We start from the raw sequence: 27,995 nt of genomic DNA, 5'->3' as shown, positions 1-27,995 counted from the left end.
TGGTATAAATATTTTGCCCTGCTATAACTATCTCATTCAAAACCTGTTGAAGGTAGTTAAGATGCCCACACTTTTCTCTAGACAAGTTCTTAACCTTCTGGAAAATTGTACATAAGAAATGCATAGACACTTCATCCAAGAAATTACTAGAGGACAAGAAAAACTGGATTATAACCAAGATCCACTAAAGAATAGAAACTAACCTAGCCTTTCAGTAGCCACAGCTCACACTTAATTCAAAATACATTCCTCTTTCTTGACTAGTTTAACTTTGTTTGCATCCAAACCTTATTTTCAACTTATGATTTTAACGAGCACTTTTTTCTTGGGACAATTTACTTTTGTTCCTAAAGTAGCACCCCAAGAAGCCAGTGGTCACTCGAATTCCTCCTGGACTGGAAAAGAGCACAACAGATATTCATCCAACATAGTGAGTGCTGGAAACCATTAGGCACTGTCAGATCACTAAAGAAAATAATAAGTTGCTCTAGATCCATTTTAGCGGGAAGTTCACGCACTGGGATCTAGAAAATACCGAGCATCTTTATATCATCAAGATAAATCATTTCCCACAGTCCAGAAATGGTCTCTTGCTTGACATGTTAGAACAAACGGATACCAAGGTTATAGCATAGAGAAACTTCAGTACTAAGGCAAATCAAATACAGAGCTAGCTGCAAGAAATATAATTTAGAAGCCATGCACACTCTGGGTTCACAAACTTGGAAATGATTGCTAAAATGAACAAGGATGGAGCAATGATAAAAACATGGAAACTGGTTAGCAGGCCATTATAAGAATCCACATGGAAAATGGAGATGAACTAAGTTAGTAACAGATGGGATAGAGAAGAAAGGATATATAAAGAGATAAGCTGATGTCAGATGACCAACCATCTTGATTTATGTGGAACTGAGAGGTTTTCTGAGATGTAGGACTTTCAGCTTTATTTATTTATTTTTTAATTTCTTTTAATGTTTATTTATTTGAGAGAGAGAGAAAAAGAGAGACAGAGAGTGAGTGGGGAAGAGGCGGAGACGGGAGACACAGAATCCGAGGTAGGCTCCAGGCTCTGAGCTGTCAGCACAGAGCCTACTTAGAGCCCACCACAGGGCTCGAACTCATGCACTGAGAGATCATGACCTGAACTGAAGTCGGTTGCTTAACCGACTGAGCCATCCAGGTGTCCCAGGCTTTCAGTTTTAAAACCAGAATATTCCTGGGAAAACTGTTCAATTTTTAGGGACTTGAGGACCTTCCCAGATGTGGTGCTTTTAGTGTTGAAACTGAGAAAGTCCCAGGCACAGAAGGACAAATTAGTACCTTACTCAACTTTCTTTCATTTTCTTATAATAACCCAGCTTCTTCTTACCTTGACATCCTTGCTGAAACTTTACCCTCCACTGATGACATTGAATCTATCTTTCCAGAACAATCAATTACATCTGGCACACTTCAGACAAGTCTATTTTAAATGTCATGAGAACATCTTGAGATGAGTCAGAAAGGGAAAAACATACTATATGGATGAACAATGATAAGCATTACCACTGACTTCTACCAAAATCAATGCAAACCAGAAGACAATAGTCTGACATTTGGTTGATTAAAAAAAGAAGAAGAAAGAAGTTTCAGACAAACATAAACTGAAAGAATTTATTACTGGCACACCTGCTCTGCAAGAAATGCTAAAGGAAGTTCTTCAGGCACAGGACAAATATCCATGAGGGAAAAAAAGGTGAATCTTTATGATTTTAGGCATAAGCAAATATGAATTCCAGGTAGATTTTTTAAATAATGTAAAATCTACACAATAAAGTGTCTAGAAGATAATACAGAAGACTATGCCCTGACCTCATGGTATGTAATATTTATGTTTGATCGATTAGAATACATTAAAATTAAAAACTTACGTTTCTTAAAATTCATTAAGTGAATGAAAAGGGAAGCCACAGAATGGGAAAAGCAAGCCATAATATACTTAACTGAGAAATTATTTGTATCCATGGTCTGTAGAAACTTCTACTCAGTTAAGGGAAAGATGACAACCTGGTAAAAAATGGACAACAGATTTAAGCAAATACCTTACAAAAAAAGATATCCAAATGGCCAAAAATATTTAAAAAGATGTTCAAGTCATTAGTAATCAGTGAAATGCAATTTGAAACCAAATGAGATACGATCGATCACAGTGTGTGAAACAAACAAACAAAAAGACTGATAATACCAAGTGTTTACAAGACTATGTAACAATAGAATTCTCATAAACTGCTGGTGGAATTGTAAAAGGCATAACTACTTTGGGAAAATGTCATTTTAATGAGATTAAACATACATCCACTCCATGATGCAGTACTTGTAAGGAATATGCCCAAGAGAAATGAGTACATATATCCATAAAAAGACATACGAGAATATACATTATAGATTTAGTAATAATAGCCCAAGACAGGAAACAACACAATGTTTATCAACAGTAAAAAGGGTAAATAACTCATGGTAAGATCATACATTATAAGAATATACAACAATGAAATGAATGAAATATGGCTATAGGCAACAGCATAGATGAGTCTCATTATCAAACTTTTAGTGAAAAAGCCAGACGGGAAAGAGTATCTACCATATGATTCCATTTATATGAAGTTCAACGTCAGGCAAAATTAATCTCTGGTGGTAAAATCCAGACAGAGGTTATGTTTATGAAGGAGAGTAGGGTAGTGACTGGGAGGGGCAAGAGGAGTGCTGCTAATTTCTTGATTCGTGTGGTGATCACCAGCTTATTCACACGGTGATAACTCCTCAGCTTGTGAACTTTTCTGCATGTATGTTGGAATTTAATAATATTTTAAAATAATAAAAATAAAATACAACACAGTAAAGCATATTGAGCTCCTAACTTGAGTAAGATGAATGACCATAAATTTGGCAACCGTTAATTGTCAATTCGATCTGAATTTTTTCTGGAAACCCACATTTTGTATTGAGTGAGTGACTGTGGCGTGGGTTGTGTTCTCCATCAACTGCCCTGTGGAGCCTGAAGTGTGAGTCAGTTCAGGTGACATTAGCCTTTGAGTGAGCAGTGCCCAGCAGGTGGCTTCCCTTTGCCCTTTTCTAGCAGTTTTCCCTGTTTACTTTCTGCTCTCTTCCTGCTGAGAAGTCTCTGGTATTAACAAATAAATGGGCAGCTGTAGCCTACACAAAGGGATGCCTTAGGTAATCCCTTTGTGATGAATCATCTAATTTTTTATTAATTCTTGTCCTTTTGATTTCAAGAGAAGGCAGAGGGCACTGCCTAGGATCCAACCACTGATGAATACTATTTGTTCTTTACGTGTGCAAAATTGAAGGGATTAATTTTTCTAAAGCAGATAATGATTATAACTATAGCTATGCTCATTTGGGCAGCATCTTACAGAAGATTTTTATATATGTGCTTACATTTGATCTCCATCTTACTCATGTCAAGAAAGTGGCACAAGCATGACTATCTCCCTTTTATTCAAGGAGAAACTGAGGTTCAGACACGTCTTGCAAAAGAAACACTTGATTTTAAATGAGTAGGGAAAGGTGAAGACTTAACATCACTGTCTTGAGTTTGGGTTTCCTCACATGCAGATCCTGAGCTATAGATCTAAGGGTAATGAGTTTATTTGGGGGGAGAAGGAAACACTGGAAGGGGAGTGGAGATAGGGAAGAAAAAGCAATCAATAATGCATGTGTTATCAGTTTATTTACCACTCGGCTGTTGGAATGTAATCTTGCTCTGGGAACCAGGGTCATATGCGCACTTTTACCACTCGGCTGTTGGGATGTAATCTTGCTCTGGGAACCAGGGTCATATGCGCACTTTATAAGTTTCCCACCCAAATTACAAAAGAACTAAGAGCTGGAGTATTTATCTACCAACACTGGAGACATTAACTTCTAGAACTACTGGCTCACGGAGCCTGTGGATAAAGAGGATTTGGGAGAGCAAAAAAGTCCTTAGGAAAGGAGATGTGGATACCGGCAGTTGGAAATCAGGCCTGAGAGAACTGATGTGCGTGATCATATGGACGGGAAATTAATGGGTCTGCTACGTTTGGTAAATAAGTGTATTTTCTCATCATTTCTAGTCGCCTTCCCTGTGTGCATTCCATATCTCTTTCTTCTGGTCAGTGTAAGAGTTCCCTATTACCTTTGGGGCCCAGGGGCCGTGCATATGACTTAAGCTGGTCTAGAGTTATCTACTTTTTCTGAATTCCTAGGGAAGTTTCCGCTTTATCCTGATGGATGAGGAAAAAGAAGACGGTTGTCTCAGCAGCCGCTGGGAGTCATCTTGACACTATACAGAGAGCTAACCTGGAGATGAATGGGAACACGTTTTAACTAGCTTGTGTCATTTATATGCCCTAAGGAATGCCTCCCTTACATGATTGAAAAAAGTCTAACAGAGATCTTTCAAAAAGGTAACAAAAATTTTATAACTTAAGGAGTATAAAGCAACAGTTCTTAGTTTAATTATGCACATATTTTTTCTCAATAGTATATAAAATAATAATGATTCTTACGATGGATAGCGGGTTACCCTATCCACTTCCTACTGGAAGGTAGGGTGAGGACACAGAAGTCGATTGCTTGGTGATCTTATGAATATCTGGCTCAGAGCTTACCTGAATCAAGCTGAAAAACTGGACTTCATAGTTAAATAATCACCTTTAGGTGATTATTTAGGCAAGTTTCAGTCTTTTAATTTTTTAACTTATAACAAAAGGATTCTAACTGATATGAAATGTCATCTCTTCTAAATCACTATCCATTGTAAGAATCATAATTATTTTATATACTACTGAGAAAAAGCATGCACAATTAAACTAGAAACTGTTGCTTTACATCCCTTAAGTTATAAAATTTTTGTTAACATTATCAAAGATCTCTGTTAGACTTTTATCAATCAAATAAGTTTGGGAGGCATTCATTAGGGCATATAAACGACATACACTAGTTAAAATGTGTTCCCATTTAGTATTCAACTCTTCTGAAATCATCTCGGTCATCATCATTACCCATATGTTCCTACCGGATATCATCCTCGGTGACATAACTTTTTTATATGCCCAACGGTTGTCTCTGTAATTTTTCTCTAAGTCCTACACATCCATTCTAAAATTTTGGTGCTTACTATTCCTTGCCTATGATAGACAATACTATAGCGTATATATTAGTAACAAAACCTCACACATCATCTACCATGGATTTCTTCCTTTCTTGGTTCTCAGGAAGCATTTGGTTGCAGCTTTGCAAGAAAATGCAGAATGAGCTTATTCTTCCAATGGAAATATTTGCTTTGCAAATGGCAAATTTATGTCCCCATTGCTTTCTTCTGTTGCCTTTCTAGGTACATGATAACTTTCCACCTTTAAGCTGCAGCGAAATTTTTTAAAAACTGCAGTGGAATTCAGTATACACAGTATATTTCAATATTGTCTCCGTTGATGTCATAACAAGTAACCAGCTATGACCAAGTGTTGGCCATGCACACAAGCAATGATAACTATGTCATGATTGTTGAAAGCCATTGTAAGATGACATAGATTGCATAACACAGGGCAATTTCAGAGATATTCCAGAGTAAGCACATAAAAAGATTTGACTCTTAAAATAGAAGAAATATGTTAACACGTATTTAGTGATGCAAAATCAAGTCCTCCCTATTATTCTAGTCTTCTTTTCAATACGATTATGCCTTATTTCAATGAAGATGTTTTCTCCTTCCACTTCATTGCTGTAGTTAGAATCCTTTTTAAGTTTTTGCTGTTGATATAGTTCTTTATTTTTTTAATTCTTTGAAACATGAGAAAATGATGGTCCTTAACATATATTCTAACATCTAGGCATTTTTAAAAATTTTTTGAACAAAATAAGATTTAAATAAATGGAGATAAATACTCAATTTCTGGTTATGAAGAATTAATAGTGTAACAAATTCAATCTCCAGTAAATTAACCTCTGAATTCAGTGAAATCCAAACATAACTTTCTGCAGATCTCAACAAGCTAGTGAGGTGATTCTTATGCAAGAGACAATGTACAAAAGTAGCCTTTCTTTAAGTGAAAAAATTCTCTAAAAGATACAGCATAATCTGTAAGAATACATTAATGATAACAGTAGAGGTTGGCACTGACAGAAGCAAGTAAAATGAATGGCACAGAAAAGAGGGGTGACAGGGGCGCCAGGGTGGCTCAGTCAGTTGAGCGTCCGACTTCAGCTCAGGTCATGATCTCGCGGTCCGTGAGTTCGAGCCCCGCGTCAGGCTCTGGGCTGATGGCTCAGAGCCCAGAGCCTGCTTCCGATCCTGTGTCTCCCTCTCTCTCTGCCCCTCCCCCATTCATGCTCTGTCTCTCTCTGTCTCAAAAATAAATAAACATTAAAAAAAAAATTAAAAAGAAAAGAGGGGTGACAGCACACATTTATGTAGAAATCTGAGATAGGTTATGGGGCGCCTGGGTGGCGCAGTCGGTTAAGCGTCTGACTTCAGCCAGGTCACGATCTCGCGGTCCGTGAGTTCGAGCCCCGCGTCAGGCTCTGGGCTGATGGCTCGGAGCCTGGAGCCTGTTTCCGATTCTGTGTCTCCCTCTCTCTCTGCCCCTCCCCCGTTCATGCTCTGTCTCTCTCTGTCCCAAAAATAAATTTAAAAAATGTTGAAAAAAAAAAGAAAAAAAAAAAAAAGAAATCTGAGATAGGTTAAAAGTAGCATTGCAAACTGGTGAGGGGGAAGGTAAATTCTGTAAACAATGTTGAGGCAAATGAAAACAATCTGGGGACTTACATGATCTGAAATTTAAAAAACATAAATAAAACAACAGCAATAATCCCATATTAATATTTGGAGAAAATTAAACTGAATTTCTGTTGTCATTGGATGTAATTTATTTTAAAAAGATGTGAAACCTGGAAGAATTTAAGAAGAAAAAAATCAAAAGATTCTACTAGTATTTTTAAAATACATGCCCAAGAAAGATTTTATAAACTAAGTTTGGGGTTAAATCATACACTGGGAGAAAATATAGGAAACATATATAACAATGGAATAACTAGTATCCCGAATATATTTAAAATATATAAAGTAAGTGTGCCATACAATAAACAAATCAATTTTATGGAATGAGATTTTAGAATTAAAAATTCATAAAAAATAAAACAAATTATAATATTGTAATACTAAGAACAAAACAGATACATTTGTACTGAGATGATTATAATACATTGTTTAATGCAGGTAATAAAATATACAAGTTATAACTCTACTATTGAAAATTTCACATATATGTCATCGTAGCAGTAATTATATTTGGGAAGTAGGAATATAAGTGATTTCATTTTTTATTTTCTTTTCGGAAAGTATTCTCTGAATTTCAACAACAAACATATTAACTGCCACCAAAAACAAAAGCTTTGCAAATGTACTATGGATGTTATTTTTCGTTCTTCCAACTTTTATCTGTTTCCCAAATCTACTTTATGAATATATTTATTTCTCAGGATAAGCTAGGTTATCCTGCAACAAAAAATAAACCCAAAATGTTCAGCAGCTTAACACGTTAAAGTACACACCTGATTTCTATTTTTAGCTTCTTGGCTACCCACTAGTCACATGGCACTGCATGTAAGGGAACTGGGAAAAGGGGTGAGATCAGATTTATTCCATAATTGGTCAGTGTCTCCACCACCATCTGTCATTCTGGTCAATAAACATGCCTTTGTTAATATCTTTCCACTCACAGAACACATTCAACCTTTCCCAAACAAGACAACTCAGTGTTAACGGTCAGTCACTTCACCCAGCTCTACGTACAAGCTTCTATGCCTGTTTCTCCCTCACATTTGGTCGTGACTCCTCTCGGGCCAGACATCTATCAACTAAAAAGAAAGTAATCGCCTCCTCCCTCCCCCAGTATAACTGGTGGAACAGAGACAAGATAGCCTCAGTAAAATCTCTCTCCAGAAAAGGAAAGAATGGAGACAAGCCTGCACTGGTTGACAGCAATTTTGAAATCCTGCTGGCTTCCCTATCCTGGGTGCACCTTTATCAGACTGATTCAACTGTCAAGGAGAAATTCCCTTGACCGCTGTTACTCGTGGCTTTCCTTTTTCAGTTGCTTCCGGTCTAGGAAGTTTTGGGATCCTAATGATTGTTATGTCTTGAACAGTCACAAATTTTTTGGATCAAACCCTTGATCTCTATAAAAGTAAAACTTTTTTTTAAGTTACTTTTTTAAAATTATCTCTGCAATCAACATAGGGACCCAACAAATTCATGAGCCTGATGTCAAGAGTCACATGCTCTACTGACTGACCCAGGCAGGCACCCCTAGTAAGACTCTCTTGAAAATTCGATATGCGGGGGCACCTGGGTGGCTCAGTCGGTTAAGCGTCCGACTTCGGCTCAGGTCACGATCTCGCGGTCCGTGGGTTCGAGCCCCGCGTCGGGCTCTGGGCTGATGGCTCAGAGCCTGGAGCCTGCTTCCGATCCTGTGTCTCCCTCTCTCTCTGCCCCTCCCCCCTTCATGCTCTGTCTCTCTCTGTCTCAAAAATAAACATTAAAAAAAATAAAAAAAATAATAAAAATTCGATGTACGTACCCATTATTTGTTTGAAGTCACATCAATGTGCCACAACCATGGCCCTCAGATGTGCTATATTTTCCTGCCTTTTTACCTGTATTTTTCTCTTGTTTGACTTAACGGTGGTACCTTAAGCTGTAATAACAGTAGACATGAAAGTCATACCCTTTCTTGGATCTTTGCCCTGAGTCATTTTAACCAGCTGCTCATTTTAAATTTGTTGAAAAGTGCCTTCTGAAATGCCATCTCTTATGGGTTAGTGTCTAGAACTAGTGACTTTGCCAATCTGATAAGGCACTTAATTTCTGGATTTTCATGATCCCTTTTTATTTCCACTTACATCCGAGCCACTTTTTTTTTTTTAATTTTCACTTTTTTCCTTGAAATAACTTGCTAAATGTAAAAACAAATAGCACTACCTCATTCTAGAAAGTTTTACCCAGTGTTCTGCCATGGGATAAAATGGTTCGCCATCTTTCCAGCCTCTGTATACTTTCTTTTCCCCCAAAACGATTAAGCTAGTGCCAGACATTTTGGGGTTTCGTTTTTCTTGTTGTATTTCTATAACAGGCCTCATGTCCGGTACTAATATTTGTACTGGTAAGTATAGCAGTTGAAACTGAAGTAAGAAACAAATCCTGAAACCCCAACGGCTTAACATCACAAAGATCCGCTTTTCACAAGTGCATGTTCATTCTGTTGTTTATTGGTGACTGACCTGATTAGCAGGTGTCCCTTAAGAACTCCTTCCACTTTCAACCTTATGATGAGGATTCCAGTTAACCGCAGAAGGGGAAGAAAGATCTGCAGAATTACATAGGCAGCCAGAATTTATCACATCACACGGCTGTGTTAGGTGAAAGGGAGCTGGCAATGGTGAGGAAGCTTGGGAGTATTTAGTGAGTATGAAATGTCTCTGTCTTATGTATGATAAGTATTGAGCACTATATTGAAAAATAAAAATCCATTTCTTTCATGTTATTTCTGCCACTCCCAGAAGAGGAAAAAACAACAGAAGTTATTTTTCAGAAATCATAGCAAGGAAAGAGAAAAAGTTAAAAGGATACTTTCCAAACTGATAAAGAATAATGCAATACCTTATATTCAGAGAAATATATTCATGTTTTATTTGTATGGCTAAAACATTAAGCATAATTTACAACTGTATAAGGCATATATTTACACACCTTTACCTTATAAAATTTTAGTACCATTAATACCATAAACACTTACATTTGCAAATATGAACAAGATTAATGTTTAAAATTATGTTACAATTTTAATCCTATTTTTTTCACAAAATACTTGTAAATTATGAAACTATAAAGCAGAAAAGTGTAAGGAAATAAAATAAGAATCATAATCCTGCTTCCCATTCACAACCATGGTTAGCATTTACATTTTTTTGTTAAAATTCACTTTCATAGTTTATATATTATAACCATAATATTTTAATATCATTTGGTATCTTTTCATTTTGTTAAATATTTAATAGAGTATTTTCCCATACTATTCAAAATCATCTGTAAACATCATTTAATAGCTATTCAATCAGCCACATGGATGTGCCGTAATGTATAGAATTATATCCTGGTTCTTGGACATTTAGGTTTCTTTCCAATTTTATAGCTAAATTACAGATATAGGAAATAAACATATTTGCATATAAATCTTTGGAGTTCTGAGTGTTTCATTAGTAGAGATTCCAAGGAGTACAATTACTTGGCCAAAGGGTATATATATTCAGAAGCTAATAAATATTGGCAAATTTATTATTAGAAATGTACTAATTTGCATTTCCACCATCAGTATACTATTTCTATCTTGCCCAACTTTGATCAGTGCTGATATACATACATACATGATATATACATGTATATAATATATCTCTGCCGTTTGGGGAAAGGTAAAAATACTCCTTTTGCTTTAATCTATATGTCTGTGTATTTCTTGAAGTAATTTTTTTCATTTGATTGAGGAATAATTTGCACAAAATAAAATGAATAGAATTTAAGGTTATAGCTTGATAAGTTTTGACAAATGTGTGTAACAGATTAACCACCACCCCAACAAAGAGGTAAAATATTTGATAATTGCAGAAGGTTCCGTTGTGTACATTTTGTCACTTCTCCCTCATAAGCAGACGTTATTCTGATTTTATAGTTTTTAAACATCAACTTTATCAAAATTGATATCAAAATGCAGCTATTTTAAGTGTACATATCAATGAGCTTTAACAAATGTATACGCATGTGTAACTAACATGCCAGTGAAGATAAGAAACATTTCTCTTTTTTTAAGTTCATTTATTTTGAGAGAGAGAGAGAGAGAGAGTGCGTGTGCAAGAATTCCAAGCAGGCTCTGTGCTGATGCAGAACCAGATGCGGGGTTTGATTTCAGGAACCCCAAAAGCATGACCTGAGCCAAGATCAAGGGTCGGGCACTTAACTGACTGAGCCACCCAGGTGCCCCAAGAAACATTTCTATTACCTCAAAAATTCCTCTCTTTTGTATTCAATCTCCCCTCCCCCCCTGGCCTCAGACAACCATTGATCTGCTTTCGGTTGCTATAGATGTTTATTTTAGAATTTTTCATTAATGGACTCGTAATGTACTATATACTCTTATTTCTGGCCATGTAACTCTGTGCCACATTTTTGTGATTTATGTATGCTGTCACATGTAGCAGTAGTTTATTCTTCTTTATTGCTGAGTAGTGTTATGTTGTATGGATACACTTTTTTTTCTATCCATTCACCTACTGGTGAACTTTGGGTTGCATCCAGTTTGGGGCTATTATGACTACAGCTGCTATGAGCATTCCTGTACAAGGGTTTACGTGGGCCTATCTCTTATTTCTATTGGATAAACACCCAGGGACAGAAATGAGGTATCATATAGCAAGTATATGCTTAGCATGACCTTTATTGAAAAACTGACTTCCAAACTGCTTACACATGCTGACCATCATGTATGAGACTTTCATTTGCCCCACTTCTTTGTCAACATGGGCTATTGTCCATCTTTTTATTTTCTTTAATTTAGTCATTCTGGTTGGTGTGTAGTGGTACCTCAGCACTTTTTAATTTTTATGTCCCTGACGACTAATGATATCATACGTCTTTCCATGTGCTTATTAAGCACTTGTGTATCTTATTTGGTGAAGTATCTATTCAAATATTTTACCTGTCTTTTAAAAATTAGGGTGTTTGTCTTCTTATTAAGTCATAAGAGTTTTTGTTTGCTGGATACTCCTATCAGATATATGCACTGTTAATTCCTTCCCCAGTCCCCGGCCTTCCTTCTCCCGGGCGTATTAATGTCTTTCAAAGAGGAGTTTCTTTTTTATTTTGATTATGTCCAATCTACAATTTCTTCTTATATCATCGATGCTTTCTGTAACCTATCTAAGAAGCCTTTTTTTTTTTACTCCATGTTAACAAAGATTTTCTCCTTGCTGTCTTCTAGAAATGTAGATTTAGCTTTTATGTTTAGGACCAGGGTGTGTCTTGTATTAGTTTTTGTGTATGATGTGAGTTAAGGGTCAAGACTGTTTTCCTTAAATGGACTTCCAGTTGTTTCAGTATTATTAAAAGTTAAAGTTAAAAGTTAAAACCATTTTCCTTTCCCCATTGAAATGCACTGGTCCTTGTATTGCAATTCAATTCACCCTACATAAATGGCTTTATTTCTGTAGCCTTTACTTTGTTTCTTGGGTTTATATGTCTATCCTTGCATCAATACCATATGGAATTGATTGAGTAATCTCTTCGGGGGTGTTCTGGGTGGTGGTCCACGTAAAAGCCCTTGAATAACTCCTGAGGAGGAATTTCCCAAGGCATAAAGAACTACATTTTGAAGAAAAGTAAAACTTAGCATAAGGGTCCTGAAAATGCCTACTTAGGATATTTGCCGTGTGGTCAGTTCTTTCTTTCTTTCTTTCTTTCTTTCTTTCTTTCTTTCTTTCTTTCTTTCTTTCTTTTTCTTTCCTTATTCCTTTTTTTCTTTCTTTCTTTCTTCTTCTTTTTTTTTTTACCATCTAGGAAGCAATGTGGTTCACTTTTATTACTTCAAAACGGGAAGGAACCTCAAATACATGTCATTCACTGTTTCTCAAACTGAGGTTTGCATACTCAAGCAGCCTCTGCTTCTCAGCAATCAAGCTTCTTCCATCACTTAAAAATCTGTTTATTATCAGCTGTAGTGTTAGATATTTAATATTTTATATACCCTCTTTTAAAACAAATATTTTAAGAACATAAACATCAAATAATATTTTAATGACTCCTGAAATGGGAAAAGCTTTATTAGTATGTATTTTCATAGGGGTGCCTGGGTGGCTCAGTCCGTTAAACCTCCGACTTTTGATTTTGGCTCAGGTCATAATCTCATGGCTCCTGAGATCAAGCCCTGCGTAGGGCTTGCACTGACAGTGCTGAGCCTGCTAGCATTTTCTCTCTCCTACTCTCTCTGCCCCTCCCCTGTGCACACCCATTTTTTTCTCTCTCTCTCAAAATACGTGTTTTCATAAGAGATAATTATTGAAATAATATCATGTCATCTATCTATCTATACACACAATACAATATAGTCTAAAATCATGCCACACACAACTCATAGTTTCATAGTCTGAGAACTACTGGAGGCCTATAAAACTGCTGTCGGTCTTACAGGGAGATTTCCACAGAAAAGTGAGCAGTATTGCATATACTCAGTGTAAGTTTCATGTTTAGGTGACAACCTAAAGAGTCCAAGCATTTATAATATGATTCATGTGTCTTAAGTTTTTAATATTAGAACTCGAGTCTCCGTATTCCAAATCCGCTATTTTATCAATTATATCGCCATGTGTAGAATGCCCTTTTCACCCCTATTTACTTTTTGAAATATGTGTATTAAAATTGTTATTAACACAGTTTTTATGAGAATGCAACCATTATCCACATAAATATAATTACGTGGAAAGAGCCCAGCTGGCAAGTCAAGTTACGCTTTTGAATTTTTTGCATTTATAACCCACAGAAAGCCCCAGTTGTTTGGTTTGTTTAAATTATGTCTCAGGAAGCAAAGAAACTTGACATTTGTAGATGAGAAAGATAAATTTTCAATTAAATTATTAACTTTTGGCTATCTAGTTTTTAATACAATTTATAATTTTCCTGAATGCAATCAATATAATTAAGGACTATTCATCCTTTGACTATAATAATATACCACACATTTTTCTTTCCTTTTTTTAATGTTTATTTATTTTTGAGAGAGAGAGACAGAGAGAGAGCTTGTGCAAGTGGGAGAGGGGCAGAAAGAGGGAGACAGAGGATCCGATGTGGGCTTTGTGTTGACAGCAGAGACCCCTACGGGGGACCCAAACTTTTGAACTCAACGAGATCATGACCTGAGCCAGAGTAAGACACTTAACCAACTGAGCCATCCAGGCGCCCCCTACACATTTTTCAAAAGAAAGTAAAACTGTTATACAGGATCTAATCCTTAAAAAGAATACAGAATAAGAGGTGGTTTTAGCTACTTTCCCCGGAATTCTTCCACATGTGCTTAAATAAGCATTTAATGGCAATGAAAATTGGTAGATGTTCCTGTTGTGTTGCCTTTGGCGGTGAAGAATGAGTAAGCTTACAAAATGCTATCTAGGGGAGTGTTGAAATGTTGAAATTTGGACTTAATTTAAAGGAGCTGCAATGCGGGCTTGTTGATCGATAAAAATACTCTTCATTTCCAAAATTCAAGAAGTCCACACTTCTGCACCACACTGTACAGAAATAGCACATTGAGCCAAGGCACCTGCCACTTGATCCAGAAATACTTGACTCCACACATTCATTCATTCATTCATTCACTCACTCTGCACTGGGGCAAGCACAATCTCTATGGTACCTGAATCACTTCGTGAATGGCTCTCATTTAGAATCATTTTGTGCGCTAAGCACAGCTGTGGTATTGATCTTTATGTATATTTAATGAGAGGACTAAGCCATTGGGGGTTTACCCCACTCAGATGTGTCTTAGCTTGTCCAATGATTTTTGTGCGTTGTTTCTCCAGAGCTAACCTCCCACCTCCCCCCAATGTTGAAAGTGTTGACATTTTTCTTTGGTGAAAGAAAATAAATCCCACAGCTGTAAAGATTTTAAATTCTTTTTTTTATTTTTATTTTTATTTTTTTAACATTTATTTATTTTTGAGACAGAGAGAGACAGAGCATGAACGGGGGAGGGGCAGAGAGAGAGGGAGACACAGAATCGGAAGCAGTTTCCAGGCTCTGAGCCGTCAGCCCAGAGCCCGACGCGGGGCTCGAACTCACGGACCGTGAGATCGTGACCTGAGCTGAAGTCGGGCGCTCAACCGACTGAGCCACCCAGGCGCCCCAAGATTTTAAATTCTAATGATTTCATTATTTGAGAAACTGTATTTTTCTTTCTTCCTTTTAATTAAAACTTAAATATTATTTTTTCTTTAATGTTATAAAGAGGGATTTTTATGTGTGTCTCTCTTAGAAAAAAATAAAATCAGACAGCACATTGGATCATGTAACTGTGTAATAAAATGATCAATTAATGTGCATGTTAAAGTTTCGGAGCTATTAATGCTAGTTCTTATTAAAACCCATGTGCATAATAATAGGCTTTATTGAACTTTCCATCTATTTTTTTCTCACATCAGCAATTTAAAATGAAATTATTCCTAGGGGCGCCTGGGTGGCTCAGTCGGTTAAGCGTCCGACTTCGGCTCAGGTCACGATCTCGCGGTCCGTGAGTTGGAGCCCCGCGTCGGGCTCTGGGCTGATGGCTCGGAGCCTGGAGCCTGTTTCCGATTCTGTGTCTCCCTCTCTCTCTGCCCCTCCCCCGTTCATGCTCTGTCTCTCTCTGTCTCAAAAATAAATAAACGTTAAAAAAATAAATAAATAAAATGAAATTATTCCTCAAGGTAGTCTGGAATTGTTTCTCTCTCATATTTCTTAGAATTTAAAATACTCTCAAAGTGCTGTACCTTCTCAATTCCTGTGATTCCCTGCTATGGCGTAGCTGGGTCTTGTTATTTCCTGGGACAGACTACTATCTCCTTTACCCCTACAAACAGTCTCAATAACTAGTTGTCATCCTCAATATATGTTCTACATTTATTGGGCCATAACATGTACTGAGCTCAGTACTTTGCTACACGGTAGGGAACCCCAAAGATGAGATTGACAGACAGAGAATCAAGACTGAAGCACAAGTTACACAATAATCACAGACAGTTTTATAAACTGATATTGCAGATGTTTTGCGACTCACCAGATCGTCTTATATTTTCTACATCAACTTTTTTTCTTGAGATCTGCTAAACTCAAGGTAGCCTGAATGTATATTCTAGAAAGAATAGCCTTAATTAGTAGCCACAACATTGAAATTTAAAAAATCGTTTTATTAAAAAGGAAATATATAGCTGCGCTTTAATAGTAAAGTAAAGTTTCTGGAAGTTGTGCTTCGTTTATCCTGTGGCTTCAGAAGTAACTTTACCACATACGATGATTCATCAGAGGCACAAACACTTCAGGTCGAGAAGCATTAAAGGTGATGTACAAAAGATGAACTGCCTTGAATATTTTATCAGAAGAGTTACAACTCAAAAGGAAAGGAGGAAATTAACCTTCTGTGGCCACGTTTAGCAAGTGAGCATCCAGACTATACACTTTGATAATCCTTAATAGTTTGAAAAAAATATTAATATGGGAAAAGCAGAGTTATAAAGAAAAAGTCATGAGAGTACTCCGCCGAGACCATTTAGATTTAAGTGTTCTCTCTTGAATTGACTGTTTGACCTTGGAAAAGTCATAGCCTTTCCTTTGTACCACTCTCCACTCTCCCTCTGTTAGAGTCAGTGCATGTCCTCTGTGGTCTTCTCTAGTCTTGCCATCCTGTAATTCAAAATTGTACCGAATTTCTTGTCACTTTACTGCACTCCACTTCGAATTAATGGACACGGTAGAGCGGCCATGATCCCTAAGTGTCAAGTTCACCGCAAAAAAAGGCTTCCGCACCGTGATTGTATTTATTTTAATGCTCATGAGTGAGAGAGAGAGAGTGAGACAGGGCAGGGAGGGGCAGAGAAAGAAGGGAACAGAGGATCTGAAGTGGGCCCTGTGCTGACAGCAGAGAGCCTGATGCGGGGCCCAAACTCACAAACCACGAGATCATGACCTGAGCCAAAGACAGACACTTAACTGACTGAGCCACCCAGGCGCCCCAGCAGTGTAATTGGAAAATATGTTTTGACTGCCTGCAATTTTTCGGCTGCTACAAAGGGAAGAAGCTAGCATTTATTGAGTTACTACAACATGCCAGTCATTGCATATTCCGCAATAAGAAAGAAATGACTCAACATTGTTCCTTATAAATGATTTAGGAGCAAAGTCTGTAGAATGGCATTACATATGAAACACCTTAAAACTGGGAAGCAGCAATGGAAAACCTGAATCTTCAGTCAAAGTGATGGCCAAGGTGGAAAAGGAGTAATAGAAATCTTTCAGAGAAGATGCATTTTGAGCTGAATCTGGGGAGAAGATGACAGCTAAGCAATAGAAGGAAGGAAGGAAAAGTAGACGTGGAGGTGGGAAAGTAATAAAAAATACAGTTGAAGTAAATCTGCAGTTCAAGAATTTTGAATGAAGTAGTGGGATGAAGAAGTTGGCAACATGCAGATCATAGTTATGATGATAACTTAACATAGTTAAGTTCTTGAAATCAATCCATACTGTGTAAATGACCCACTATGTTCGGAGGACACATAAGTCTATATTGAAAACTTACAAAGAGCAAAGTTCAAGCCAGGTACCATGAAAGATACAAAGCATCTTAAATATAATCCTGGCACCTAAGATATCTCCGATCTAGTAGAAGACCCAAGGCATGCAGACACTGAAGGGTAATACGACTAAATTTTCTAGAAAGAAGATACCAAAAGAAGACATGTCTTGATATTTCACGAGACCTTACCAAATACAAAATTTGGATAGTGCTACTACAATTCAGAAAAGAAAGAGATCACTGAGCCGGCACCATGAGATTAAAAAAGAAATTAACAGCATGGTGTCTGACCACCGGGAACTTATAACTTTTAAACATCTACTTCGTCAACACTTAGAACTGTTCAACCCCTTCCTTCCCCCTCTCTACCCTTTTATTTCTGTTTTCCATTAGCTGAGTGATGACGGCATTGCCATTTACATCAGCACTCAGCATCTATTCTCATCTTTTGCTAAAACATTGGGTTTAAATACATACAAAAGAGCAGCAGGAGACTTGAAAAAGATCGACTTTATATATATATATTTTTTCTTGTGTGAAAGTCTAAAAACAGAAACCAGGATAGAATCTAGAAAAGAGAAGGAGGGTAGAAGAGTCACTCTTTTCATCTTTAATGCATTAGGCAAGACTCTGCATTGTCTTTATCTGTATGTGAGCAAATGGATAGTTTTTCTTCTAAGTTTTCAGGGGCAGCGAGGATTGTTGCTGGGGTTCAGCTTTCAAGTGTAAATACATGACCCCCAACCTTAATTTTAAATATTTTCCCTAAATATGGATCACATTATATTAAAGCTCGAAGGGACATTGGAGATCCAAAGGTACTCTTCCTTCTGTCTATATATGAATCCCAGAGATATTAAATGATTCGTTCAAAGTCTCAAAATTAGTTGAGAATGAGCCAGTAGTGGAACTTGAGTTTTTGATGCCCAATAGTTTGCTCTTTCCATAGAACTAAGTGACAGTTTCTTCTTGGAATTTAGCACCAGGAAAGGTTTTGATCTCACCCAATATATAAACATGCCCAAGCCCTGTTTTGGCCTCTACTTAACCCAGGGCTTAATTTAATGCTCAAGTGAGTAAAGCACATTTCTTGTACAATAAATTGCTCTTTCCTTTATATAATTTCTGATTTTCCTGAGTATATTTCAGATTTCATTATAGAGTAATACATATTCATTCTGGAAAATCTGGAAAACATGTCCAACTATAAAGAAGCAATAAAAGTTCCTCTAATCTCACCACTCATATTACGTACTTCATTTAAGCTAACTTTCTGTGTGCGTTTTAATTGTGAACTGCCTTGAAATAGTTTAAGAAGTAGGACGAGATTATTTATGAACAAGTTTGTTTTATTAAGCAGAAATTACATCACCTTGCTTTCACAAATATTCACCAACATGTTAATACGTGTAGACCATTTGGCTTAACAAACAACCAACTAGAGCCCTCTTTAAAAACATGTTTGTCCTTCTAGAGGAGAAAGCAGGAAAAGACCTCTCTGATCTCAGCCGTAGCAATTTCTTACTTGACACATCCCCAAAGGCAAAGGAATTAAAAGCAAAAATGAACTACTGGGACCTTATGAAGATAAAAAGTTTCTACACAGCAAAGGAAACAACCAACAAAACTAAAAGGCAACCAATGGAACGGGAAAAGATATTTGCAAATGACATATCGGACAAAGGGCTAGTATCTAAGGGCCAAAATCTATAAAGAACTCACCAAACTCCACACCCGATAAACAAATAACCCAGTGAAGAAATGGGCAGAAAACATGAATAGACACTTCTCTATAGAAGACATCCGGATGGCCAACAGGCACATGAAAAGATGCTCAACGTCGCTCCTCATCAGGGAAATACAAATCAAAACCACACTCAGATATCACCTCACACCAGTCAGAGTGGCCAAAATGAACAAATCAGGAGACTATAGATGCTGGCGAGGATGTGGAGAAACGGGAACCCTCTTGCACTGTTGGTGGGAATGCAAATTGGTGCAGCCACTCTGGAAAACAGTGTGGAGGTTCCTCAAAAAATTAAAAATAGACCTACCCTATGACCCAGCAATAGCACTGCTAGGAATTGACCCAAGGGATACAGGAGTACTGATGCATAGGGGCACTTGTACCCCAATGTTTATAGCAGCACTCTCAACAATAGCCAAATTATGGAAAGAGCCTAAATGTCCACCAACTGATGAATGGATAAACAAATTGTGGTTTATATACACAATGGAGTACTACGTGGCAATGAGAAAGCATGAAATATGGCCCTTTGTAGCAACGTGGATGGAACTGGAGAGTGTGATGCTAAGTGAAATAAGCCATACAGAGAAAGACAGATACCATATGTTTTCACTCTTATGTGGATCCTGAGAAACTTAACAGAAACCCATGGGGGAGGGGAAGGAAAAAAAAAAAGAGGTTAGAGTGGGAGAGAGCCAAAGCATAAGAGACTCTTAAAAACTGAGAATAGGGGCGCCTGGGTGGCTCAGTCGGTTGGGCGTCCGACTTTGGCCCACGTCACGATCTCGCGGTCTGTGAGTTCGAGCCCTGCGTCGGGCTCTGGGCTGATGGCTCAAAGCCTGGAGCCTGCTTCTGATTCTGTGTCTCCCTCTTTCTCTGCCCCTCCCCCGTTCATGCTCTGTCTCTCTCTGTCTCAAAAATAAATAAACGTTAAAAAAAAATTAAAAAAAACCCTGAGAACAAACAGGGTTGATGGGGGGTGGGAGGGAGGGGAGGGTGGGTGATGGGTATTGAGGAGGGCACCTTTTGGGATGAGCACTGGGTGTTGTATGGAAACAATTTGACAATAAACTTCATATATTGGGGGAAAAAAACATGTTTGTCCTGGAGAGATGGAAGTCCAGGGCAGGGCAGGGGCATGGGAGCCTGCCCTGGGCTCATAGTGAAAGGTTATAGAAGTAAGTAAGATTCTGTAGCTTGAAATTTTTGTGATTTGAAGGATGTACACATTATTAGAAAGTATCTATTCAATAATTTGATAAGAGAAGTTTGGATCACATACCAACTCCTCCCTTCATTTTCTGCCTGTAAATGATCAATCCAACAGTATTAGGGGAAAACGCTCAGAATATTCCTTTAAGTTCAAATTTGTGTGGCTTATAAATCCATAAAAGTGCGTGCACACACACACACACACACACACCTACATTCAAGATATCAATGAACCAGGGAAAGAAGAAAAGATAGGATAGCAAAAGGAATGGTAATAAAGGAGCCATGAAGTCAGTGCTGACACTTACTATGAGGAGGACCTGCCATAGAGTATTTTTTTTCATTCATTTGTTCATTCACTCATTCATCAAACATTTTTATATACATCTTATGCCAGATATTTTAAATAAAAAATTGGATAAGATATTCTCCTTAAGATAATAAGACTTCAAGAATGGCTAACACCAACAACAGGTGTTGGTGAGGATGTGGAGAAAGGGGAACCCTCTTACACTGCTGGTAAGGATGCAATTGGTCAGCTACTCTGGAAAACAGTATACAGGTTCCTCAAAAAGTGAAAAATAGGACTACCCTACAATCCAGGAACCGCACTAGTAGGTATTTACCCAACAAATACAAAAATACTCTTTCAAAGGAATACATATGCACCGCAATGTTTATAGCAGCATTATCTAAAATAGCCAAGTTATGGAGACAGCCTAAGTACCCATCACTGAAGAATGGATAAAGAAGATGTGGTATATATACAATGGAATATTACTCAGCCATGAAGAAGAATGAAGTTTCCATTTGCAATGCCATGGATGGAGTTAGAGAGTATTATGGTAAGTGAAAAGAGTTGGAGAAAGACAACTACCCTATGATTTCACTGATAGATGGAATTGAAGGAGCAAAACAAATGAGCAAAGGAAAAAAAAAAAGAAAAGAGAAAGACTAGTAAACTAAGAAACAGACTCTTAACTCTAGAGAACAAACTGATGATTACCAGAGGGGAGGTGAGTGAGGTGATGGGTGAAATAGGTGATGGGGATTAAGGAGTGCTCTTGTTGTGATGAGCGCTGGTTTTGTACAGAAATATTGAATCTCTCTCTTGTACACCTGAAACTAATATGACACTGGATGTTAACTGACTTGGTTTGAAATCAAGAAAATAGCACTTCTGCTCAAGAAAAAAAGATAACAAACCTTTCAAAGCTCAGTGGTGCAAGAGACAGAAGAGATAGAGAAATAAACTAATAAATATAAAGTAATACATGGCGAAATGATTGAGATGATAACTGTGGTAACGAACATTTATTCTTTCAACAAATATTTACATGTCTACAATGTGCCAGAGACCACGTTGGTCACTGGGAATACAATGATGAGTAAATAGTGGACACTGTCCTAGTCACTTTCTGTGTCTTTTCTCATTTATCCCTCACACTTGCTCTGCGACATGTATGTTGTTTTAATTCCCATCAGATTCCGAAAAGACAAGTAACTTACTTAAAAGCACAGAAGTAAAAGTAGGCCGGATTATATACAACTGATATACAACAGCTGTTGTGAAAGCAGAATGACTCCATTTTAAGGGGCATCCAAATTAGGCTGGAGTAGAACGTGGGTATGTGTATATGTTAGTCATGCGAAAGAGGTTTAAAAAGTGCTTTCCAGGAAGTGAGAATAGTATGATCAAAGTCACAGTCTCTTGAAGAACACTGCATGTTTTGGGAACTTCTAGGAATTTTGTTTTCCTTGAACAGAAAATGTATGATGAGAAATGCATCATGAAGGGAAAAGCTGAGCTCAGGACATAGACCTCTGACCTCACCCCCTAGGCAGCACGGGGACTGACATGATCAGATTTACCTTTAATGAGATCAATGGCTTTGAGGCAGAAAAACTTCAGGCAAGGAAACCACTTAGGAGGCATGGCAGGGGTTCCCACGAGTCATGGAAAAGACCCAAAGTAGGACATTGACTCGATGGAGAAATTAGAGAGTCTTCAGGATATAGTTTGGAGATAAAATAAAGGCCTCAAAATTTGATGGATATTGGGACTAAGATCCAAGAAGGATGTCTCTCTGGGGACTTATTTAATGATGCATACAAAAGTTTATGTGGGAGAAATACTCAAAGTGTAATGAAAAGCCCATGGTTGGATATTGTCAGATGCTTAGAGGAGAGGCCTGGGCTTCAGATAAATATTTTGAAAGTGTTCTCATAGAGAAGATATTTAAGATATGGCAGTTACTGACACAAAAATGTTCAGTAATCTAGTTTATAGAATCTTGAAGAACATGGGAATAAGAAGACAAGTTGAAGGAAGGATTTTTTTAATGAAAATGAAACATTCAACAGGTAAGATCTTTTTGTTCAAGACAAGAAAATTGGGTCTCTTAGAAATTTATGGAGGGGCTCAGTCGGTTAAGCGTCCGACTTTGGCTCAGGTCATGATCTCACTGCTCGTGGGTTCAAGCCCCATGTCAGGCTCTGTGCTGAGAGCTGAGAGCCTGGAAGCTGCTTTGGATTCTGTTTCCATTTCTCTGCCCCTCTCTTGTTCACGCTCTGTCTCTCTCTCTCAAATATAAAATAAAAACACACAAAAAATAAATTTACAGAATAGAGAGTTTTAAGAAAGAATTAATTGGCAGAGTCAAATGCAGGGAAAAGAAATCAGGAATATATGGACTGAAAAATGTCCATTAGCCTAGACAACGAGGTAATCAATGACTTCAAAAGAGACATCTCGGTAGAATGGTTGAAGAAAAATCCAGATTATAAAGTGTTGATGAGGGAGGTAAGAAGATGGTCATGGTGATTATAGGCTAATTTTCAGGAAATCTGCCTGTGAAGGAAACCTGAAAGATTACATTGATCAGGGAAGGGTATTTACTAGGATCACAGAATCTAGAATATTTACATATTAAGAGAATACACTAGCAGAGAAACAGATATATAGGCGAGAAGGGCTTGACAAATGAAGCACAGTTCTAGAATTATGGGGGTTGTGTGATACTTTTGCAGAGAACACTTAATCTTCTGGGACAAAAGGAAAGATGGTAGGATGAATGAAGTTGTAAAATCACTGGCAGGTGCAATAGCAGGAAATTAAGGGAGCTTACCATTAAGATCTGATGAAACTGGGGCAGCAGTATTTTGCAAGAGGCCTGAGGAGAGTGTTGAAAACTCTGGATAATCACTAAGACACATGATGTTAAATTTCCTGTAACAGACTATCTGCAAGGTGGTTGGATTTAATAAATAAATAAGGCAAATATCAGCTCCCGTTTTCACTGTCCCCCCTCCTGAAGAGGCTCACATTCACTGAGTGGCAAGGTGGTCTGGATTGTCTGACTGTGTTACTCGACTATTGTGAAATTTTACCGAGAGTTGAGGATGCTATTAGATAAATCCCTGTACTTCTAGGAATCAGTGATCCACCTATTACCCAAGGTCCTTTGTAGGCGCCTAAGTTCCTAAGGGGAGAGTCTATACAGGACAGCCTAAAATAATAATAACATCTTGTATTTATAGAGCTCTTATTATAATTTCGACACCATTCTATGTTTTTTATATTAACTCATTTAATTATCACTAAGTCCAAGGTAGAGTATTATTATTTCTCTTTTGTAGAGGAGGGCTTACATAGTGTTTCCCAAGTTCTTTCTCGTATAGGTGAGACAGACCATATGCATAACTGTCGATGAATTTATCTTAATCTCTCAACACCAAGCTAGTATTTTCCCTGCCTTAAATCACCACAGGGCCAGGTGCCAGGCAACTAAAAACCACCCGTGTAGCCTAAAGCCCACCGGAACTATTCAAGCTAGCCAATCTTAAACTCTGCCCTGCGTTCCCACAGAAATCCTGATGAAAGCTGTGTAAGAGCTCCCCTTACTCCTGTTTCTGCTTTCTGGCTAAAATCCGGTGTTCCTCCTGTGGTTCTGCGTAGTGAGTCATATCTCTTATTTCTAGGGTAAATGTAAGTAACATTAAATTTCTCTTTCAGTGGCATGGGCTTCTGTGTTGTCACTTTTTTTTTTCATGTTTATTTATTTTTGAGAGAGAGAGAGAGACAGAGCGTGAGTGGGAGAGGGGCAGAGAGAGAGGGAGGCACAGAAACCGAAGCAGGCTCCAGGCTCCGAGCTGTCAGCACAAAGCCGGATGTGGGGCTCGAACCCACGAACTCGTGAGATTATGACCTGAGCCGAAGTCTGGTGCTTAACCGAATGAGCCACCAGGCGCCCCTCTGTTGTCACCTTTATAAATTAAGACTGGGCACAAAGCAAATTGTATTTTATCACCCTTTTCAAATTCGGATAGTCATGTGATTCATTTTAACCATTAAGTTGTGAGTAGAGGTTTTAAAACACAGTGCATGTTCTGTCAGATTATCTTTTTCTTATCAAGGAAAACACATTGTGAGCACAGCATCCATCAATCTGGACCCTAGTAATGAGCAGAGGTACTTGCCAAGCATGTCAGAAATGTAGTGTGAGCAAAAAACAGCATTGCTGGAATAAGCCACTGAGATTTTATATTTTTATTGAAGCATAATCTAGATTATCCTGACTGTGATCATAACTTCGGAGGTTTTTGCCAGAATATTCCCGTATGTATACACATTGAGAGTATTTGGGGAATAGGAGGCAGTAACCAAACCACCAGCATCCAGTTTGGTAGGGCAACACAGCAGGACAACTCAAAAGCATTAGTAAAAGAAATGAATCAACTTGATTTTCCTTCTGAGCTTCTAGAGTCATTTATATTTAGAAGGAAACACTCAGAAGCCATAGGTTGTGACAGGTTATTAATACATGAATGTGTTCTGAGTTAATAAGACCATACAGTGTAACAGTGAATGATATTTATCGTATGTAAAGAACGTTGAATTAGATGTGCTAGAAGACAAGAAGAAAAAAAAAGGAGAACTAGATGATTGTAACAATCCCTTATATCCTGTGCCACACATTACAGGTTTCAAAGATTTTTCTGAAATATTTTCTTCTACTCAGGGAAGAAGGTAGGGAAAGTATTACCCCAGTTTTACAGATGAAGAAGCGGAAAGTCACAAAGATTAAACGAGTTGCCCAAGGTAGTGTCAAAGTCACAAAGGGTAGAGACAAAACTAAAACGCAACACTTAGGAGTAGATGCTCTTTCATACCCACCTACAAATCAAAATAGCTACTGTTCTTGAGGGCTAAAATCCTTGCTGCCAGAAAATGTTTAATAACGTTTTCAAAGCCTATAGTCAAATACATGAACATCAATGGAATATTTGTTTGTGCCATGGTATTGAATGAATGCTGTAATTCCAAAATGGATGTGAAGAAGACTTAAACTATCAAACAGATATGGGGATTCTGAAGCCGTTTTTCAGTCTGATCCAGACTGAAAAGACAGCATGAAATGCTGAGATGTTTGAAACCTGAGGAGTTCCCACTTAAAATGTTAAGTACGTCCTGTATGCAGAGGGCAAGGAGAAACCAAAGAAAAAGGCAGGCCACTCCAAATTGGAAGGTAGCATGGTTAACAAGCAAGGGAACTTACATAGGAGGCTTGTCTTGAGTAGTTGCAAAATAAGTAGGTGCCCGCATATATAAAAAAAAGTTTTTATGGAGGCCTTAACTGTGGCTTAGAAGCTTGCTCTCTTAAGAGCCCGCTCCAGGCTGTGTGGGAAAGGTAGGCAGAAAGTACTTTACAAAGATAGGGAAAGCAGAGAGGAGCGTCAGACTTGAAGTCAACCAGTGGTCACATCCTCTTGATGACCTCCACCAACAGGAGAGAATCGACATGAAATCAACATGAAAGAAAACAGTAACAATTGCCATTCACACATGGTTTTAGTTCTCAGGTGATTTCAGTGTGTATTTTTACGTGTGTCTTAACATTTTCCCTATAAAAATTTTTTGACTTGAGCCCAGATCTTGTACCCCTAAATTCTAAACTCTTAGGGAAATATTTCGAATAAGTGAAATTGATGTGGAGATTTTAACATACGGACTTCTGTCCCCTGCCACTGAATCTGGATTCTGTGCCTGCTTTAGTTCTAGAAATTTCTGGACAAGGCTTTAAGAAACTGGTAGCTCCTAATTCCTAACTCCTGGGATATTTACTCAATATCCCTAGATCCCAAGATCAGAGTGGTGATGATAATCTTAAGAGGACCCAGGCTTGGATATGATTTTAGGGCACGAATCTTGTCATTTCCAGCATGCTCCCTCAGTAGATAGTAGGTACTGGAGAAGAGACTAAGACAGTGAGTAAGAAATGCTGGTCTTCCCCCCTCCCCCTCCCCGCCCGCCCCCCCCCCCCCCCGCCATAAAACGGAGGCTTTCTTTGGGTTTCCATTCTTAAGCCCCTCTTGTTGCTTGTTTCCTGCAAGTGATTTCACGCATCCAGCAATGTAGAGCAAGCCCACGAGGCAACAAAGACACAGCGCTACAGTGCAAATTTCATGAACCCGAATCCTGCTTTACACCGAGTGTATTTCATTCGGAACTTCAAGCTACTTGACGCGAGGCGTTTTTCAGGCTTTTACATCGACAGCAGCAGTCTGGGTTTTCTGGGATGCAATGCACCGCCCAAACAGAAGCAGAGGCGCCCTCTTCTTTCCCTCCCCACTCTGCCCAAGAGGGAGCCAACAGAGCCACCCTTAGTCTTCTCCGCGCGCCGCGTGGGGGACACCGCCCACGTAAGCCCGGCTTCCGCAAAGCACAGCTGGCTGCGGACAGAAGGCGTGCAGGGGAAGGGTGGGAGCGGCCGGGCGGGCAGGCGACGAGTTCGGCTGGGCGGGAGACCCCACGCCAAAGGCCTGACCTCTGGATTTGCTGCCCCGCGCCGCCCACTCAGGAATCCCCTCCCCTGCCCCCGCACTCCCCGCCCCGCCAGCTGCACGCGGCGGCCGGATCTTCTCGAATTTCAACACAAAGGGAATCCTCGGCCGCAGGAAGTGCATCACGGAGAAAGAGGGACCGGGGGCGGGGAGAGGGGGATGCTTCCCTCCCTCAGTACACCCCCGCCCTCCCGGATCCCTGGGCCGCCGTGACGAAACCCTCAGGGTCCCCTCTTCGCCCCAGGAGCCTGGAGCAAACAAGGGCCCCCCGCCCCCCGCCTCGCTACCAACTCTAGTGGGAGGCGAGTTCCCAGGCGGCGGGGAGGCGAGCTGCCCCTCGCCGAGGCTCACACACCTGTTCGCTTCCCCCCCTCCTTTCTTTCCGGGTGCGCCAGCACCTGGGCTTACGTTTTTGTTTTGTGTTGCTTTATCCCTGGGCTCTCAACTTTTCCCGTCACGTCTCCTTACTTCCAGGGTTTTCTGTAGAATCCCAGCTCGGGTGTCCTCCTCCACGCCCGGCGGGGCTGCGCCCCAGGCTTGGGCCAGGTTTTCCTTGGCAGAAGGTTAGCAGACCGGGAGTCCCGCATGAGCAAAGGGGAAAAGGGCAGGGAGAGAGACCGCTTTCGTTTTCCATGACACCTGCCGTTCCGGGGACTCGCGGCCAGGCTTTCTACCCGGAGGTTCCAGCATCGGCGGAAGCGTAGCCTGTGGGTGGGGATGTGGGGTTGTTGAGGGGCGGGTGGGGGCGGTGGGGTGGTGGAGAGGGGGCAGGCTGGGCTGATTGG

General features: G+C 39.0%; 1 long non-coding RNA gene across 1 annotated transcript; it reads right to left on the bottom strand.

The window, feature by feature from the left end:
- Positions 1–39: 39 nt before the first annotated feature.
- Positions 40–27,891, bottom strand: LOC131511772 (uncharacterized). The gene is made up of 3 exons (XR_009261725.1): positions 27,619–27,891; positions 1,987–2,049; positions 40–395 (listed from the first exon to the last, which is right to left on the bottom strand). It is a non-coding gene; the product is annotated as an uncharacterized LOC131511772 (long non-coding RNA).
- Positions 27,892–27,995: the final 104 nt, after the last annotated feature.

Source organism: Neofelis nebulosa, chromosome 5 (assembly GCF_028018385.1).
Source record: "Neofelis nebulosa isolate mNeoNeb1 chromosome 5, mNeoNeb1.pri, whole genome shotgun sequence".
Lineage (NCBI taxonomy): Eukaryota > Metazoa > Chordata > Mammalia > Carnivora > Felidae > Neofelis > Neofelis nebulosa.
The sequence above is the reverse complement of the archived record's forward strand: the minus strand, read 5'-3'. Positions and strand labels throughout refer to the sequence as shown.